At 42.4% G+C, this 14160-nt stretch overlaps 1 protein-coding gene across 2 annotated transcripts in view; it reads left to right on the top strand.

Annotated features, from left to right (window-relative positions):
* SEMA5B (semaphorin 5B) overlaps window positions 1–14160 on the top strand; it is a 196136-nt gene that overhangs the window by 50194 nt on the left and 131782 nt on the right. Inside the window, exon 1 of one of the 2 annotated variants that reach the window (XM_069064938.1) lies at window positions 6144–6915. The exons of the other annotated variant lie outside the window; for it this stretch is intronic. The gene's annotated coding sequence lies outside the window, so the exon portion shown is untranslated. Of the gene's footprint in view, window positions 1–6143; window positions 6916–14160 lie in introns of those variants that run through there. 2 annotated transcript variants of the gene reach the window in all.

Below are 14160 nucleotides of genomic sequence, written 5' to 3'. Positions count from 1 at the left end.
TGGAGAGAAGCACAGGGCTGGGTCCAGGGCACCCCCAGGCATATAAGATTGATGGCTAGATCTGGAAAGAGGGAAGGGGGTATGGAGAGGAGGAGAGAGAGAGAGAAAGAGAGAGGGGGGGAGGAGAAGAGGGGGAGAGGGGGAAAGGGGAAGAGGGGGAAAGGGGAAGAGGGGGAGAGAGAAACCTGTGTATGAAAGGAAGTTCAATGTTTCTTTAAGCAGTTTCAGTGCTAAATGCAGGTGCATCTGGTACCCTATGGCATACTCAGACTTGAGTCCTGCTGGATCTTTGCCTGTCTCTTCCCCCCCCCCCCCCCCCCATCTAAAGGCAAATTCTAAACTAAAGTTGGGTTGCTTCCATTAAAAGTGCTGACAATTCTGTTTGAAAGAAGCGAATGGATTCAAGGAGCCCAAGGGGGTGGTGGCTGGTAGGATCCTTGGATTAAGATCTAGAAGGGACCTCAGAGGTCCTCTTAGTCCAACCTCCTCATTTTATAAACGAGGAGACTGAAACCCAAAGAGATGAAGCCACTTGCCTGAGGAAACAACAGTTACTAAGAAGCAGGACTGGAATTTGAATCCAAGTCCTCTGACTCTAAATAATAACCATGTTGTTGTTTAGTCAACTAGTCGTGCCTGACACTCTGTGACCCCATCTGGGGTTTTCTTGGCAAAGATACCGGAGTGGTTTGCCATTTCCTTCTCCATCTCATTTTACAGATGAGGAAACTGAGGCAAAGGGGGATAAGTGACTTGCCCAAGATCACACAACTAGAAAGTGTCTGAGGCTGTATTTGATCTCAGGTCCTCTTGATCCAAGGAGGTGCCAATTTCTCCACCTACCTGTCCAAATAATAACAGTAACTAACATTTATATAGCACTTACTATGTGCCAGACACTGTGCTAAATGCTTTACAACTATTATCTCCTTGATCCTCACAACAAACCCTGCCAGGTAGATGCTATTATTATCCCCATTTTACAGATGAGAAAACTAAGGTTAAGTAACTTGCTCAGGGTTAAACAGCTAGTAAGTGTCTGAGGTTGGCTTTGAACTCAGGTCTTCCTGACTCCAGGCATGGAAACACCCCCCACCCTCCCATTTTACTTCAGAAAAATGAAATGACTTGCTCAAGGTCACACTATTAGTAAAATGTCAGGTCAAACCTGGGTCCTGTGATTCCAAATCCAGTTTTCTTCCTACGATAAATGCTTCTCTGTGATAAAAGAGATATTATCTTTGGGGCAGCTCTTAAACCACAAGCTCCTTTGATCAGGCCCCCCATTTATAATTACTCCTTTATTTCTTTTTCAATGCTGTTACCTGGGTGTTTAAAAAAAAAAAAATGATCCTCTGAAGTTGGAAGTCCCGGATTCATGGACTTTATCTTTTCAGGCAGGACCCTTCCCTGTCCATCTTCACTGCCTTCCCACAGGCATAGTAAATTCAGATCCACAGCTGAGCTTTGCAGTCAGAGGAATTGGTGGGGATGGGGAGAGGGGAGAGGAATATAGTTTTTATGCACAGCTGTGGTGAATTCTAAATACTCAACTTGGGTCAGGTTTTCAGCATTAAAGTTTCTAGGAACTGCCAATCTGCAGGAGTTTCCTTTAGGTGCTTACACATCCTGTCTGGATCGATCAATCAATTAATCAACAAATATTAATTACCTTGTAGGTGCCCCATATCCTATACTAAATCAAGCTATTTCATAGGAATTGACAATGTTAGAGTAGAAACTGAGACTCAGAAAGGATAAACAACCTTCCCAAGGTCATAGAATAACTAAGACACAAAGTCAGAATTAGAACCCTGGTCTCTTGATTCCTAGTCTCCTAGGTTTTTTTCCTGGCATTTTTGAGTAGTAAGGGGCTAGGATGAACAAGTAATTCATTAATTATTACAGAGGGAAAAGGAAGGAAGGAAGAAAGGAAGGAAGAAAATAAGCACTAATTAAGTGTCAGGCACTGCACTAAACACTTACCAAATGTTAGCTCATTTTTGATCCTCACAACAATGTTGGGAGAGGGGTTTTATTATACCCATTTTACAAATGAGGAAACTGAGGCAGACAGAGGTTAAGTGACTTGCCCAGGATCATATAGCTAATAAGTAGCTGAGCCAGGATTTGGATTCAGGTCTTCCTGACTTACAGGCTCAGCATTCTATCCTGGAAGCAAGCAAGAAGTCCCCCAAAAGAGCAAAAATAAATGGCAATATTGTAACTAGCCTATTAAATTGAATACAAATGGAAACTAAAATAAATCTTTTTAAAAGATTTATAATAGAAATTTACAGTTTTAAATGCAATCATTGTCTTTGTATATTAAAATGTTCTTACTTGTTATTGATTTTAAGGTTCGTAATAAATGAAAAAAATTGAGAAAGGAAAAAAATTACAGATGTTCTATATCAAGAAATAGTACCTTTGTCTATTTCCCCAGCCCCCTGATCATGGACACGGTTGTATGATACAGTGAAAAGAGCTGAAATGGAAATCGAATGACCTAGGTTTAAATTCTTACCTATATCTACTTACTATCTGTGCAATCCAATATTACTTAATCTCTCTGGGCCTTGGTTTCTTCAACTGTAAAATGAGGGGATTGGATTAAATAATCTCAAATTCCCCAGCTCTAAATACTGTGATCACAAGGGCATTAAATTGCCCCACTTCTTCTCTTTAGTCTCCTTTTGACTGTCTGGACGCAGGTAGATAGAGTACTGACCCTAAAATTAGGAAGAGCCGTGGCCACTTACTAGCTGTGTGACTTAAGTCACAACCTCAGTTTCCTTGTCTGTAAAACGGGGATAATAATAGCACCCACCTTACAGGATGTTGTGAAGATCAGATGAGGTAGTATTCATAAATACCTGGGACATAGGGGGCATTTAATAAACGCTTGCTTTACCCTTCCCTCCCTGAGCGCCCTCCCCTTTCTTGTCTTATTGGCCACTGGGTTTTATTAGTCCCAGGTTTCTGGCTGAAGCCACTGTCATAAGCTGCCACTTGCCTCATCAACTCAGACAGTGGCCCCTTGGGCTTTGCTGGATGGGAACTGCTGATCAATTGTTTCTCCTGCTTTAGGGCCCCAAGATCCAGCATAGTTTTTTAGAACAGATGCCTCCATCTCCTTCAACCCATACTGGGTTCCATCTCTCACTTCTAGTTCTGGTCTCCCTGTTTTGTTTGTTTTTTTTCTCTTTTCTGTTCTGACTTTTAAATTGTCTGTTACTTCAGGCTCTGCCCACTGAATCAGCTTATCTGGACTTCTGATCTTTTTTTTTTTTTTAAAGCCTTAGGTCTTTTATAGATCAGACCTTCCTTTACTCTTTATTAATGAGCTCACCTGGCCCAGGCTAGACATTCCCTTTCCCTCTCCAGGGTCTGTTTATCCCTCTCACTGGTTCAGGATTTAGGAGTTCAGTGGTTCAGATACACTCTGGTGTGTTAAAGACAATCACCCTCTGGCCCTGGGTATCCTGTGGGCCTGTAATCTGTCACCCAAGCACTCATCCCTGTCTTAAATCCTTCACCCCAAGCACCTTGCCCTCTCTCTTTGCTCCTTTCCCCTTCCTCCAATCCACTGGAATAAACTGGACAAAGTAAAGGAACAGAGGAGGAGAAATAGGTTTCCCCTGCCCATCTCACAGGCAGCAAGGGCCAAGGTTGAGAGACTAGCAATTGCTTCCAAGGAAGGAGCAGAATGTCAAAGCCAAGAGCCAGTCTTGGGATGTCCCACCCTTTGTTTGGGGCTCAGAGCCTAAGAAGCACAGCAGATTCCTCCTCCTTTCTCAAAAAACTGGTGATCTCTGTGACTTAGGAAAGAAGGTGGCAAGGGAGGCTGGGAAACAGAGAGCCCCCCTCTCCCCCCACCCCTTACCCCCTTCCTATTTTAGGTCATCTACAAGAATTCTCTGAAAGTATAGTTCTGACTCTCTTAAGGTTGCAATACTATAGTTCATACACTGTCACCAAACCCCATCACTAAAAAATGGCCAAGCCCCATATGCTTAGGCATTGTCATATGGGAAGAAAATGAGATTTGGAGTTAAAGACCTGGGCTCAATCCCAACTGCTAATTTACGACTTGTGTGACTGTAGACAAGTCACTTCCCTCCTCTGGGGCTCAGTTTCTTTATCTGAAAAATGGAAAGGTTGGACTAAATAACCTGTACGTTTTGCTCCAGATGTTTTATGACTTTAACCCAGTTTCCTATTAAATTATGTATGTATGTGTTTGAATATATGTTTATGTGTGTATGTATGTCTATATATACATATATGTGTTTACTGATGATGTTTGTCTGTATTACAGTCACTTCCCACCCACCCCATATTGAACCCTCCTTTGAAACAAAGAAAAACAATTAAGTAAAAAATATGATATAGAAACCTTTGTCTGACAACATATCTGATATTCCTTACTTGAGGACTCTTGTCTCTACTTATGAGGGAGGAGGGAATGTTTTATTATTTCACAATTTCTTTTATTCATTCCTCCAGTACCTTCAATAGCCTTGCCGTTACTCAAAATTTAGCTTCCTTTTAGTGCTTTTTCTCATTTTGTAGTCAGTGTATTTTTCTCTTGGTTCTGCTTATTTCACTCTGAATAAAATCATTAAAATCTTCTCATGTTTCTCTGAATTTTTCATATTCATCATTTCATATTGAACATCAACATCCCATTACGTATCATAAATGTTTCAGGCATTTCCTAGTATATGGGTGCCCACTTTGTTTCTATTCTTTTGCCCTCACAGAGTGCCACTATGAATATTCTGAATTTATTTACTCTTTGTCTCTCTCTTTAACTTCCTTGGGATATTTGTCCAGGGATTTCTCACCAGTCCTCTATTTTTAAGCCATGTTTGTGAAACAAACTACCTTTTGTGACTGTCTCATCAGTTACTGGTTTTTTGGTCAAAGCATTTCATGACAATTAGATGGGAGTGGGAAGATAGCTTGAAGTAGTGTTTACTCCTGAATATCCAGAACCCCTCCTTTTTCAGTCAGGAACCTCCAGCTTGAACCAGAACTGCTGACTGGTAACCTGATGTGAATGTCTCTTCCTCTCTTGCCCTGGGCAGATACACAAAAGAATAATTACAGGATGGGAACAAGAGAAATGAGAAAACAAAGGATTTGGTTCATTTTCATCCTGAACCATTGGCTGGAGATTGGGAGAAGATAAAAATAGAACTTTTATTTCTATAATTCTTCAAGTTTTCCTTGAAAGTCCTGTGAAGTAGGTAGCACAGGCATTGTAATTCACATTTAGAGCTGAGAAATGTAAGAGGCAGAGAGGTTGAATGACTTGTCCAGGAACACACAGTTGGGAAATGGCAGAGTCGGGATTTGATTTTAAGATCTCGGACACAATCCAGGCAACATGGTTATCTCCATTATAACTAGAACCCATATTTCTATACTTTAGCCCCTTGAGGTTTGCAAAGCATTTTCTTCACAACACTCTCACTAGATAATGCATCTATCATTCCTCCATTTTACAGAAAAGGAAAACCGAGGCCCAGGGACGTTAACTTGCCAAGGACAGTTTAAGTGTCAGAGTTGAGTCCTCAATCCAAAGTCCTCTCCCTCCCTCCCTTCCGGATCCTTTCCACGAACCCCTCACCCATACCCCAGATGTCACTCAGAGGGGAAGAGGAACCCCCGGGTCACTTACTAAGAGGAATTGAAAGGGATGAGGATACCCAACTAAATTTGGGCGAATTTAGGGGTACTCTAGGCACACCGCCTTCATGGAATAGTTCCGATCCAAAGTTATTAAAACGAGAGAAAACAGCTGAGGAAGCGGGTCTGATGATAGAGAAGCAAGCTAGGAATGAGGTTGACATTGCGAGGCTCTGGGGGGCAGAAGAACGATTCGGCAATGGCAGGAGAAGGAAGTAGTGACCCCATCACTCCCAGAACACCCCCATCCCCCAATCAGACGGACAATAGACAGATCCAGAGCCCCATTCACGTACGTCCGCGCGCGGGCACACACACACACACACCCCCATCTGCTGTGTCTCCTACACACTTGTGAACATCCTCTCTTACCCATACAAACTCTCTTTCGCACAGTACTGACATCTGTGTCCTCTCTTGCCCTAGGAGGAAGCATTACAACATCACCCTCCGATCCAGCCAAAGTTAGAGTATTTCAGGGACGTTCAAGCGTCTCGCTTTAAGGATAAATCATTCGCTAACGTCTTTGAAGAAAACTCCAAAGGGAGCTGGCCAGTCAGTAAGGAGGCTCCAGGCAGGGCAGCAGGAGGACGGGCTTTGGGGGCCGGTGATTGGTGTGTCTGGGGCTCGCTGCCGCTGCCGCCGCCGCTGCCGCCGCCTCCTCCTCTAGCCTTTGCAAACGCTTTTGTCTCACACTGGGAGCCAGACTCCTGAGCGGTGTTCAGAGCTGATCTTGGGAGGGCTGCATTGTGCCGCTGCTGGGGGGAACTGCCGGGAACCTCCAGACAGGAGCTGGCTGCCCCACTGGGCTCGCATGGCTTCCTGCTAGTCTCCCCAAAGCGTAGCCGCTCCGGGCATATTTTCCAGGTAGATAGATGTTTGCTCTCTGATAGCAGCAGGGGGCTGGACCCCCGGACTAAGTCATCCTTCAGGGACTTAATGCCTGTCTCTTCCTCAGCCCCCCTGCCTTTTTTGGTGTTACCGAACTGCTTTTGCTGTCTTCTCCTGGATTGTGGGGTCTGCTCACAGTTCCTTGTGGGTGCTCTGTGGGATCCCAGAGGTTGCCAGAGAAGTGAATGAGGAGAGGGAGAACCAAACATGCAGGTTCCCTTTTGCTTTAGCAAACAGATTGGCTGCCGTTGGTTGTAAGATTGTTTTTCCTTCCTGGCCTTTGAGTTCTTGAGGTGCCTGGGGATTGAGTCCATGTGTAGTGAATTGGTGAGTACTTTCTCAATTCCCCCCTCCAAGTGTGTGCATGTGGGAGAAAATTCTGGGTGGCTGAATTCTATGTCTGGTGCCCGCTGGTTAAAATATCAAATGAGAACTTATTGGTCTCCCTCCTCTCACCCAATGGGTGAGATTTGTCTGTTAGAGATTCCTTTTGTATATGTGTTCTACAAGATGGGCTATTGAGGTGCTTTCCAAATCTTATATTCGGTGATTTCCTGATTTTGTAATTCTTCTAATTTAATTCTTCTTGTAATTCTATAAATCCTAAGGGAGGGAATTTGGAGCATCTTTAGACCAAAAGCTGAGCAGGCCCCATTGAGGGGAAGGAGTGACCAGGTTAGTAGGAAAGGATGTCATTTTTCCCCTGCAAGAGTAAGGGGACTTGAAAAGAGAAGACTCTTTTTCTGTCCTCTCCTTAGGATGGCCAGAGTGGATCATAGAGAAGGAATGGATCCTCTGTGACCCCTGTTACTGAAGCCAACTCTCTCTGGTTCTGGGGGTACCTCTCTCCCCTTACTTTTGCCATCAGTGGCTACTGATGGAGGCTGGGAGTTCACTTAACAGTGAAACACTTTCGTGTGTGTGTGTGTGTGTGTGTGAGTGTGTGTGTGAGAGTTTTTTAATTATGAGGCTTATTGACTTTCCCAACTGGACTTTGCCTCTCCAAGGGCTATTCAGAAAGATTGTGATGACCCAGGAATAGGACCTGGAAGTCATTCTAGGCCGTTCTCTGAAGATGTGGGTCCAAAGAATTGCTGCCTCAAAAGGCCAACAAGATACTGGCATCGTTAGGAAAGTGGGCAGCAGAAACAACAGAAAACATTACCTCACCCTATATAGAATCATGGGGTCATGGGGAGCAAGTGTCTCTACCTAGCTCTCTATGTGTTGTTCTGCTCAATTTACCTTAAGGCAGACACAAGTTGCTGGAGAAGGTCCTGAGAGGGGCAGCTAAAATAATTAAAGGCTTGCTCTTTATTATGCCATCCACAAATCTATCAAAACCTATTTTCAAATCCATTTATATTTTCAACCTGCTGTACCACTTCTTAAAGCCATGAGTTCATCACATGTCTTCCTCATTGTGTGAATAGTATTTCTGCCTTTCTATTTGTCCTAAAGTAACCTCCCTCAGGGTTGAGAGAGGCCCCCCTCTCCCCCATTCTAATACTCTAGGATTTGCTGAATGAGTCTATGCTCACGTTGTCCATACTGATTGTGTGGTAGGATTTTTTTTTGCTTTGTTTTAATGCTGCTCCTAGCTTTTCTTGGTCTTTATTTTTGGATGTATACATCCTAATGTTTCTAGCTTGCTCTCATATGGCAGCCCCCTATTTAAGGGGGAATTAGTCTGCTTGGAACACCACCCTAATCTTTCAGAGTTGAGGACAGCTATCCTTTCTCACACATTTTTCTTTGCCTTGATCAGACACAGACCACGGGGCTGAGTGGACTCTATGTCTGGCTTGGTATGGAATTGATCATATTCCTAGGATTCAACAATCATGATTAGGAATGGTTAGGCATTAGCCCATTCTCATCACCTCCACTGGGCTTCAGCCTCTTGGGATCAATCAGGTTTCAAGATAGTCGAATAAGATGTTGTCACTAGCTCAGTGCTGCTAGAACATGAACATCTAGAGTCTTAACCAGAGTCAATCCAACAGGCATGTATTAAGCACTTACTGTATGCCAGGGATTGTACTAGATGGTGATAGAGACAAAATTAAAAGTAATTCCTCCCCTCAAGGAGCTTACATTTTTTTATGGGGGAGAGGAGAGTGCTAGGTGGGAAACAACATGTAAACAGACAAGTGTATACAATATTATTTGAAGAGGAGAGAGTGAACTCTAAAAACTTGGAGGACCAGCCAAGGTTTCTTGTAAAAGGTGGCTCCTGAACTGAGCCTTGAAGGAATCTAAGGATCATAAGAGGTAGAGATGAGGAGGGAGTATATTTGGGAGAACTTCGCCCCCAGGTATTTGGGTGCTGTCTGCAAGATTTGAAAATAATCCCTCTTTTGTCTTATTGTCCAACTTAGTTTCTATAGTACAGATAATATGGTAAATGGAAAGAATGCTGGTTTTAGAATCAGAAGGCCTGGGTTCAAATCCTATACCTGATTCTTACTATCTGTATAAACTTGGGCAAGAAATTTTTTTAACTTAATAGTGTTTTTTTCCAATTACTTGTAAAGATAGTTTTCAACATTCTCTTTATAAGATTTTGATTTCCACATTTTTCTCCCTCCTTCTCCTGCCCCCTTCCCAAGATAGCAAGAACTTTGATATAGGTTATACATATACAATCATATTAAATATATTTTAATATTAGTCATGTTGTGAAAGAAGAATCATAACAAAAGGGGAAAGCCATGAAAAAGAAAAAACTAAAAAAAGTGAAAATAGTATTCTTTGATCTGCATTCAAACTCCACATTTCTTTCTCTGGATGTGGAAAGCATTTTCCATCATGAGTCTTTTGGAATTGTCTTGGATCATTGTATTGCTGAGAAGAGCTAAGTCTAACCGTTAGTCTTTGAACAATGTTGCTGTTACTGTGTACAGTGTTCTGGTTCTGCTCAGCATCAGTTCATGTAAATCTGTCTAGGTTTTTCTGAAAGCCTCATTATTTCTTATAGCACAATAGTATTCCATTACACTCATATACCACAACTTTTTCAACCATTCCCCAATTGATGGGCATCCCCTCAATTTCCAATTCTTTACCACCATAAAAAGGGTTGCTATAAATATTTTTTGTACATGTGGGTCCTTTTCTCTTCTTTATGATTTCTTTGGGATACAGACCTAATAGTAATATTGCTGGATCAAAGGGTATGCACAGTTTTATAATCCTTTGGGTATAGTTCCAAATTGCTCTCCAGAATGATTGGATCAGTTCACAACTCCACCAACAGCATTATGAGTGTTCCAATTTTCCTGGCAAGTCATTTTACCATCAGTGAAGCTCATTTTCCTCATATTCAAAATAAAGGGTTGGACCAGATGGCCTCTGAGCATCCTTCCAAATCTGGCTCTATGAACCTATGAAAGATGTTTTTAAAAATATGTACTTATGTGCCATGGAGAGTGAATTTTCTGTCATTACAAGTAAATGTTTTTATAAAATGTAATATTAGCAAGTTTCCATTGTTGTCTGCTCTCCCCTAATCCCATCCCTGCATGTCAAGCCCTAGTTGGGTGCCTACTTTGCTTATCTCTGCTCCAAACTCCCCTCCCTCCTCTTTCCTGCTGTCTCTGGCTTTTCTGACTCCTGAGTCCAGCTTAGGGACACTTGTTTCCATTGAGAAATTGCAGTGTTTTAATTTTTTTGTTTTTTTTTTCTTTTGGAGGCAATTAGGGTTAAGTGACTTGTCCCAGGTCACAGAGCTAGTGAATGTCTGAGGCTGGATTTGAATTCAAGTCCTCCTGATTCTAGGGCCAGAGCTCTAAAGACTATGCCACCTAGCTGCCCCATTCATTGAGGAATTGTTATGTAATCTTGGATGAGTTCTTTCTCCAATATGGTCCATTTCCCTTGATACCTACACTGGGGAGAATCATCCTTCCCCCTCTGACTGATAATTTTCTCATTGTAAATGTAGAAGTAGAATAGCTTTCTTATTTCTCCTGCTACTGAGAGGCAGCATTTTGTAGTGGCCAGAATGAATCTACAAGTCAGGAAGACCTGTGTTCAGGTCCTACCTCTTACCTGTACTGCCTGTGTGACCCTGGGTGAATCACTTAACTTTTCAGTGCCCCCAAGCAATTCCCTTGAAGCTGCAGAAAAGGTACAAACTTCAGTCAGCAATTAGTATTGATTAAGAGAATTCCCTAGATCAGTGGAAACTTAGCTTGGGACCATTTCCCTTAATTGACTTTGAGCTCTGTTGAGAGAAGTAACTGTGTCTTAATCATCTCTGTATCCTTAAAACCTAATAGAGTCCCTTGTACATAATGTGTGAGATGGATAGAAGAACAGATATGGAATTTGATGATACCATCACTATGTTCTTTTGAAATGGTTGAGAATAAGCATCGTCTTGTGTATTCCCATAATAAAGTCTCAAGCTGACTGAATTTATAGTCTTAATAATGGAAAAGCAGGAAGCTTGCAACAGGGCTGATGGTACAGAGCTTGTGAGATGGAGTAATCAGATAATTAAAATGTGAGAGTGTATTCTAATTCCACAAAGCAATGTGATTCCTTGGCTTCTGCCCTAGTCCTCTTTGGATTATCTTTGAAATTTTCCAACATCTCTTCAGGTTTGTCCCTATCCCACAATCTAATGAAGATAAGGCAGTAGACTTAGAGGAAATCAGTCAGTAGGCCTAAAAACAGCTGAGCACAGTCCTCTCTGCTTCCCCTTCCCTCCCCTCTTTCATAAAATTGTTGAATGTTAACAACTGAAATGGAAAGGGAATAAATATTTGTATAGAACCTACTATGTTCCAGACATTGTGCTAAGTTACACTTTATTTTATCTCATTTGATTCTCAAAAAAACCCCGAGAGGGAGGTGCTGTTATTATCTCCATTTTGCAGTTGAGAAAACTGAAGCGAACAGAAGTTAAATGATTTACCCAGGGTCACACAACTAGTAAATGTGTCTGAGATCAGATTTGAGCTCAGAGCTTCCAGACTTCAAGCCTACTGTTCTATCTAATATACTACCAGGCTAATCCCTCCTCCTCTTCCTCATTTTATAATTAGCCAGTAGTGGGGCTCTCCCTTACAACCCTGATAGATTTATTCTGAAATCCAAGTTAATGTGAATTTAGGCTACTGAAAGATCCAACCTCCAGACCATAGGTGTCAAACTCCATAGGCTGCAGGTGGCCAGGAAGTAAAAATAACTGATAATTATAGGAACAAGATTAAAATATAATTGTGAAATGTTTAACAAAATATATGAAAATACCACACCACATACATGATGTTACTCTCTAGTTTTCTAAGTTAGTATACAGCCTACAAGGACGTTTCTCTTTGAATCTAAGAGCACTGCTCTAGACCAACACAGTGCCCAGCACATAGTGGGTGCTTGATAAATGTTTATGGATTGATTGATTGATTTTTGAATTGATTTTTAATTGAATTTGATTGATTCAATCTTTGATTGAATCTATGGGATCCATAAGTATGTTTTAAATTTTTTATAATTATTTTAATATTAAATTGGTTTCCTTTATAGTCCTATCTGTTTTATTTTCTGCATTTAAAAGAGAAGGGATACATAGGCTTCAGCAGGTTTCCCACCGGAGAGGGCCCTGACAAACATAAAGGCTGCAACCCCCCGGTTTAGAAGCTGAGGGCGAAGGGGAAACAGAAAAAAATTGCTTACTGAAGGTCATAGTTTCCTGGGTGTTCTTGGCATTGAAGACTTTGCAATCCTTGCCCAGGGTACCTTAAAGATCATCTCTCTTCCCAACCCCTGTTTTACAGATGAGGAAAATGAAATTCAAGGGAGGTGAAAGGTATGTCCCAGGGTCACTCAGCTAGAGGAGAGCAGAGTCAGAATTGAATCTAGCCTTCACCCATTCCAAATAACTCCAGCATTTCCATAAACAAAGTAGAACAGAAAAAGATTGCACACAAAACTTCAAATCTCTCTTGAATACAGCTTGCTTTTGCTTTTAAATCTATAATAACTTCAACATGTAACATTCAAGGCTCTTTCTGCTTGTCTGTGTTTCCTTCTGGCTTTCCTTCTGTTCTCTTCTGTGAATGTTTTAAAATGCTTCAATGACCCTCTTTTCTTTCTTTTTTTTTTGGCAACCTGGAATAATCCAACCCCCCCCCCCATCAGAAGAAAAATAAAAACCTTGTAATAAATATGCAAAACAAATTCCTACATTGGCCATGTATGAAAATGTATATCTTATGCCGTATCTTGAATCCATTACCTATCTGTCAGTAGGTGGGGTACAGGCTTTATCACTGGTTCTCTGGAATCGTGGTTGGTTATTTCATTGATCTCAGTACCATGGCTATATTTCCCATAGGAGTTTTGTAGGGTTTGGGATATGGGATGGAGTAATCAGATAAACAAAATATGGGAAGAGTATTCCAATTCCATAAAGCTTCAGCCCCAGTCCTCTCTGATGTGTTCTGAACCTTGCTATATTATCCCCCCACCTACCAAAACAAACATTCCTGCCCTTTCAGAAGCTCTGGTGAGAGCTGTGCCCCACAGATTTTAATAACTCATCTATCCCAGGAGGAGCAGAATGCCCTAACATCTCCCTCCTGCTGCTGGCATTTAGCGCATTGCTGTGTTCAGTCTGGCAGGGAGAACCTGCCTGCTGGAGAATAGACCTCTCACAGACCCCTGAATCCTGTGCAACCAGGGGGTGGCTGAAAAATCCTCCATTCATTCTGTATGCATCTGTATTGAGGGGTGCAGGACCAGACCCTGGCGGGGAATACAAGGAAATAGAAGGCATGGCCCCTGCCCTCTGGAAACTTGTAGTCTAAGTAGGAAGGCAGGATACCTGCACATAGCACTTTTTACATTAGGGACTCAATAAATATTTGTTAAATGTTTAATGAAATAAGACAAATGTATGCTGTGCTACTCTCTGTCTCTCTTTTTCTCTATCTCTGTCTCTCCCTTTCTCTCCCTCTCTCTTTCCCCCTCCCCTTCTCCCCTCCCTATTTTCTTCTCCATTTTACTCTTTTCCCTTCTCTTTATGTTTCTCTGTCTCTTTTTCTCTCATTCTCCCTTCCTCTGTCTCTCTGTCTCTCACTCTGTCTCTGTCTCTCTCTGTCTCTGTCTCTCTGTCTCTCTCTCTCCCTCCCTCCCCATCTCTGCCTCTCTCTCTCTCTCTCTCTCTCTCTCTCTCTACTCTTCTCACTCCTTTCGTCCCTTTCCCCTTCCTCCATTCTGTCCTACCCTCTCTTTCTCCACCTCCCTCCCCAACATGACTTGGCAGGGGTTTCTCAGAGGTACTCAGACACCAGCCGCCCCTCAGCTTTATGGTTGCAGACTCAGACTCAGCATCTTGCATTAGCCTGGTGCAGAGAGGGGCCTAGCCCCAGCTGAGACCTTTCCTTGGGCTTTCTCTGGTCTCCAAGGAGCCTGCAGGAAAATGCAGCCTGAGAAAACAGCCTCCTTTCCTTTCCCTTCCCCCACCCCACTGGTCTCTTTTACCACTTCCCCCAAACTCCCCCATCACCAGGCTCCCTGCCCCCCAGCTCCCACCACTCTTCCCAACTCATGTTTTATGCA

The sequence above is a fragment of the Petaurus breviceps genome, unplaced genomic scaffold, assembly GCF_028583685.1.
Source record: "Petaurus breviceps papuanus isolate PSGF00001 unplaced genomic scaffold, PetGlider_PUasm1.0 90654, whole genome shotgun sequence".
Classification (NCBI taxonomy): domain Eukaryota; kingdom Metazoa; phylum Chordata; class Mammalia; order Diprotodontia; family Petauridae; genus Petaurus; species Petaurus breviceps.
This window is presented reverse-complemented; position numbering and strand designations above follow the sequence as displayed.